This window comes from Amblyomma mixtum, chromosome 3 (genome assembly GCF_055824585.1).
Source record: "Amblyomma mixtum isolate Tamu chromosome 3, ASM5582458v1, whole genome shotgun sequence".
Taxonomy (NCBI): domain Eukaryota; kingdom Metazoa; phylum Arthropoda; class Arachnida; order Ixodida; family Ixodidae; genus Amblyomma; species Amblyomma mixtum.
In genome coordinates this window covers 397606375-397612654 of record NC_143014.1, presented here as the reverse complement: position 1 = coordinate 397612654, position 6280 = coordinate 397606375, and the positions used below count along the sequence as shown (strand labels likewise).

Sequence of the window (6280 nt, the reverse complement as noted above, 5' to 3'; positions counted from 1 at the left end):
ATGCAGCGGCAAACACAGTGTGTTTTGGTTGCTGCGTGCGCACGTGGGCACACGAACATGTCGGCTCCTCGGGCTCTTGAAGGCACGCGCGCGTGTTTTAATGAGCTGCTTATTGATGAAGTGGAGAGGAGGCAACTTTTGTGAAACGTCAAGTCGAATGAGTACCGCAAGAATGTCAACAAAACTGGACTGTGGGAAGAAGTCAAAGACGCCATGAGATCAATCGACCCCACCGGTGAGCACCACTTCTTTTGGCCCATTTTTATTTTAGTATGTTTTTTCTTAGCGCTGTTAATTGTAATGTCGAAGTACTTATCATGGGTGATTGTGCCGCCCCTCGTTTGACAATAAACGATAGCCGGCTCGGAAGGTCGACGCAGGCAATATGTTCAGTGCACGCTGTATATGTACAGCCTCCCTGATTTTTAATAATATAGCGCGAGCGTCGACCAAACTGCTGGTCAGCGCCTTATAACGGCGATAAGCGTGCAACAAGGCGAGAGTTCGCGCACGCGCACGAAGGCAGAGCGTCGTCTGCTACGCTGTTCCGAGCACGAGGACACACGCCCTGCCACAATATCAGTTCGCTAAATCCCGCCACGTCGTAGAGCGCATGCGCATGATTAATATGTGATACTTTCTTTCCTTTTATTTTTTCTTATCGTAACTTTGCATCGCCAGGCTGGCCTCCCGTAGTAGGCAAAAAAAAAGAGGGAAAGAAATCATGTCTCATGCAGTCTCACATATTAATCATGCGCATGCGCTCTACGGCTTGGCGGGATCTAGCGAACTGATATTGTGGCAGGGCGTGTGCCCTCGTGCTCGGAACAGCATAGCAGACGACACTCTGCCTTCGTGCGCGTGCGCGAACTCTCGCCTTGTTGCACGCTTATCGCCGTTATAAGGCGCTGACCAGCAGTTCGGTCGACGCTCGCGCTATATTATTAAAAATCAGGGAGGCTGTACGCAGCTGCACATGCGGATTCTCTGCGTTTTAAATAGTGGTACTCTGGACTGCTTTTTTTAACGAGAACATAAAAGCACCAGTAAACCATACTGTACTGTGCTCTGCTCAGAAAAAAAAATATCGAAAACATCTTTTCCGTTCGTATTTTTTCAGGCCTTAGAATTCTTTACACACTTCGAAGGCCAACCACGTGCACAGTGTGGGCTCTCATTTCAGTTACATTTCTATTCCTTAAACAAGAAAACTGACACTAAAACTGAGCTTAATGACACCCAGTCTTGTTCACGAATCGGGATTACACGCCTGTGCCCGGTTAAGTGCCGTAAATTTTGCCGCTCAGCGCGAGACATATGCCTCCGAGTTTGTGTTACGGCTTCCGGTGGCGGCGAAATGGAAAAATAGTCGCGTGCTGTGGACTGTCGGTTCGCTATAAAGGCACTCAAGTGACCAGAATTATTCCGGACCTTTAAAATTTCTGTGGCAGTGCCGTTTTATTTGCTAACATTTGTGTGCTCAAACGTCGAAATAGCCTTATCCACGCACCAAACCTCCACGCTCGTGAAACTAGAAAGAGGCTGATCGAATATGCTAAATCCCTACCAAACTTGCCATTTTTCAAGCTTAAATACAATAAGCTAGTCATCGATAACAAGTGCTTTACGTACAATCCTATTACAGATGTTATATCTGAGTTACCCTACACTAGCCCAAAACGTTCTGTCACCCGTAACCCGCTTCCTAGTCTTGCACCCCCCGCCTGCTTCTTCCGAGGAACAAAATGCGTTATCATGTGATTAGCGGTTTCAGAGGGGCAGTGGCTGCCACCTTCCCCCAACACACGTGTCCGTCTTGTATACCAACATAAGAAGCGCAATCAGGAAAAGAACTGAACTTTCATCTCTTGTTGATTCATGCTCTGCTGATATCTTAGTACTAACCGAAACATGGCTTCATGGGCACATTCGCGACAGCGAAATCCTTCACCCACCTAACAAATTTCAATTTTATCGTTGTGATAGGAATGCAAGGCAAGGCGGTGGCGTCCTTATAGCCATTAACAAAAATTTCGAATCTTTCGCCCTTAATGTGACAACCGGATTAGAGATAATATGGGTATATCTGAAACTAACGCACCGTCAATTCATTATAGGGGCTTATTATCGCGCACCAAACGCATCGTCGACGTTTGTCTCTGAGCTTCATGACAGTATCAACATCGTAACTACACGATTTCCGACAACACCTATATTTTTACTGGGCGATTTTAATCTTCCTGGCATTGATTGGTCAGTGAGTACTACTTCTATTAATTCAACTTCCTCTACTTCCAAGGAATTCAGATTTTTGTTCGTGCTTTAACCTCACGCAAATAGTTACACAACCTACCCGAATAACGGACACCACTGCTAATATATTAGATTTAGTCCTGTGCTCGAGCCCTGAATTATGTTCAGAAATAATATACCTGCAAGGGCTGAGTGACCATCTTGCATTGAATTTTACTATTAACATACCCAAACAAAAGAGAATATAGACAACTAAAACACTGCGCAATTATCAGCGTGCAGATTTTACCAAAATCAGCAGTGAGTTAAGCCTCTTTTTAACAAAGTTCCTAGAATGCTTCGAGCAACGCTCTGTTGAAACGAACTGGGCACTCTTCAAGAATAAGGTTACCGAGCTTATCAATCGATTTATTCCCATCCGAAATATCTCGTATAATCCAAAGGCACCTTGGTATAACTCATACATTAGGCGCTTATCTAACCGGAAGAAGCGCTTATACCGGCTTGCTAACACCTCATGTAGTCAGTTTCGTTTGTCTTTATATCGTACTGCAAACGGCGCTTATATTTCAGCAGTTAAAAATGGTAAAAAAATGTTTCTTGCGAAGACTTTACCCGATATATTGGTAGATAATCCTAAAAAGTTCTGGAAAGTTAGCAATCCTACAGACCGGTCTAAAATTATTTTAACAAGCGCTAATGACGAACCTGTTCCTGACGATGAATGCTGCACTGTATTAAATGATGTCTTCTCCAGCTACTTCACGAAATCCCTGCCAAACGACTTACCTTCTTGTTGCGTCCATAATTATCTGCCAATGTATCCTGTTATAGTCAACCGGGATGGAATCGCCAAAATCATTGACAGCCTGAAACCATTTTCAGCCGCCGGCATCGACTGCATTAACTCTTCTGAAAAGCACTAAGATATATTCCTCCATTATTCTTTCTAAATTATTTCAGCAGTCTCTAGAAAATAGCGCGATGCCGGCAGACTGGAAGATAGGGAAGGTGATTCCAGTACATAAATCTGGAAACAAGCACTCACCTTACAACTACCGGCCTATTTCAATCACCAGCATCCCCTGTAAGATCCTAGAACACGTTCTTTTTTCACATATAGCAAATTTCTTAGAGTCAAACTCGTTTTTTTTCATCGTGCACAGCACGGTTTTCGTGAGTCATATTCATGTGAAACGCAACTTGTTCTCTTTACTCATAAATTGCATGCAATTCTTGATCATGGTTCCACTGCAGATTGCATATTTTTAGATTTCGCCAAGGCTTTTGATAAAGTTTGTCACCGGCTTTTGCTACTAAAACTGCGCATGATAGGGCTCGATACTGACGTACTAAAATTGCTAGAGTGCTTTTTAACAGACCGTCAGCAGTTTGTAGCAACTAATGGAACTAACTCACATTTACACCCCGTTCTTTCTGGCGTTCCTCAAGGTACCGTGCTTGGGCCCTTACCCTTCATAATATTCATTAATGACCTGCCTGATTCTGTTACATCATCAATTCACTTATTTGCAGACGACTGCGTCCTTTTCCGTGAAATAATAACCGACGATGACGTACCCGCAATTCAAACTGACATTAACAACATCTCCTCTTGGTGTAAAGCATGGCAAATGACGCTAAACGTTAACAAGTGTAAATTCCTGCGCGTATCAAGGTCATCTAGCAACTCGCCTACGTATCACCTTAACAATGTAGCTCTCGAATCAGTAGCGTCATACAAGTACCTAGGCATTCATATCGTTTCTAACCTTAGCTGGAACAGTCATGTCGAATTCATTGTCAACAAAGCTAACCGCATGCTAGGCTACTTAAAACGGAACTTTCGCTCGACCCCTTCTAGTACCAAGCTTCTCTTTTACAAAACGTTAGTTCGTTCGCAACTTGAATACGCATCTTCAGTTTGGGACCCGGGCGCTACTGATCTCATTAACCAGCTAGAAATGATGCAAAATAATGCAGCTCGTTTCATCTTCTCTAATTATCACCGCACCGCTAGTGTATCCTCAATGAAATCTAATCTCAATCTGCTACCCCTCACATTTCGTCAAAAGCATGCACGGTTATGCCTCTTTCATAAGATATTTTACCATGATGACTTACACGGTAAATTGCTCATTCCGCCTTCATATGTATCATCACGCATTGACCACGCTCACAAGGTTGTCATAAATTCATGCAACACTAAATGTTTCTCCGATTCATTCATACCCCGCACATCGGAAGACTGGAACCGCCTTCCCTCTTCCGTTGCAACAATCGATAAATTTTGGTTAGTTCAGTCTGCCGTGCGCAATATAGACCATGCGAGTTTTTCTTAACATTGTGTAAAACCTACCTCTCTTTCTGTGTGTTCATATACTATTTAATTTCACCACTGTGTACACTCAAACGTTATCGCGAATTTCATTGTGTTATATTAATTAAGTGTTATGGGACTTTGTTTAGATCATTTCTTAACCAAACTTAACTGCCACTTACAGTATTACTTGTATGTTCTTGTTGCTCCGCATATTTTTGTTTGTTTATTGATTAAAACCCACTCCCCTCTGTAATGTTTATACCCTGAGGGTAATAATAAAAAAATAAATAAAAAAACCGTCCTAGTTTTGTCTTGTGCTATCACTATTTATTGTGGTATGCATTTTCACTCGCTTAAGTGAAGGCACGTTCATGGAAATATGACTGAATATTCATTCAAAATATCAAGGAACCAAGCACTCGACGAAACTAAGAAACGGATATGGGAATGCTTCTTAGTTATACTTGGCTCATTTTGCTGCGTTTAATGGAGTGTAGTTCTGTCAGTTTTGGTTTGCACAAACAACTTGGGAACGCACTAGACAATTTATGGAGCATGTGCGAAAGCGTTCATACTTCAATTCAGATAATTAGTTTCATTTGTAGCTAACTTTTATATACTTTTCAGTTACAGTTGAATTTGTCCAAAACAGATGGAGGAATTTAAAGGACACGTACAGAAGAAAGCCGAAAGACCTTGCAAGCAATTCAAGGAGTGGCACTGGAGCCTTACCGAAGAGCAGGTGCTGGGTGCACCTCGAGAGGATGAGGTTTTTAAAAGACCAGACGGAAGTACGCCAGTAAGTATTACTCCAGTGCAACTTTCCCACCCACATTTCATTTTACTTGTTTGCGATAGTTTTAAGCGGAAACATTTAGACATCATTTTCACAGTAAAAATGGATGTTGCATGTACTGCTTCTCAGGGTGTATTCTTCATCCACCACAATAACTGTTCACTGTGATGCCTCAATTTAGTTTGTGCAGTTTCATTGCAGCTGCGATTTCGTGAATGCCAGGTTTGCGACATAGTGAACAGTAGAGTCACAGGTGTATTCGCAGTGCTTCTGTGAAAATCTATCACTACATTCTCCTAGTGATCAATGTTTACGTAATATGACCATCCTGCAGAGGACACAGCAGCATGGAGGTGGTGGCCGTGCACGAAGCGCTCGACGACCATCCACGACCAGAGTCTCCAGCTGCAGAGTCAGCACCAGCAGTCTCTTTCGAGGACATTTTTTTGTGCCCCGAACTGCCGCAGCACAGCACCTCTCAGGCTGTGGCTGTGGATGGAGATGAAGGCACGGCGAGCCAGTCTGCAGTGAATGACTCACCGCAGCCCAAAAAGCGGAGGAAAGCTCGGGAAGAGCTCGATGCTGTAAATGCACGGCTTGCGTCTGTTCGCAGTGCATTACTGGCGCACAGGCCAACAGATGCTGATGAACATTTCTTGCTCTCCCTAAAACCATATGTGGCAACTGTGCCAAGCAACATGCGACAGCATATGCAGATTTAACTGCTCAACATTGTAGGACAGTATAGCCAGGGAGTGTATCCCACTCACCTGATGATAACGCCAGAATAAGTAAGTAATAAGTGTGTAATCACTCTTTGACATCCACCCAAGCGCAGCCATACGGCTAGAAAGGAAAGCTATACAGCATTCTCAGAAACTTCGTAGTTAAAGAAAAACTCGTCCTAG

The 6280-nt window shown here is 43.3% G+C and overlaps 1 pseudogene; it reads left to right on the top strand.

Annotated features, from left to right (window-relative positions):
* The first annotated feature begins 213 nt into the window (after positions 1–213).
* LOC149357291 (uncharacterized) lies at positions 214–6041 on the top strand (annotated as a pseudogene).
* Positions 6042–6280: the final 239 nt, after the last annotated feature.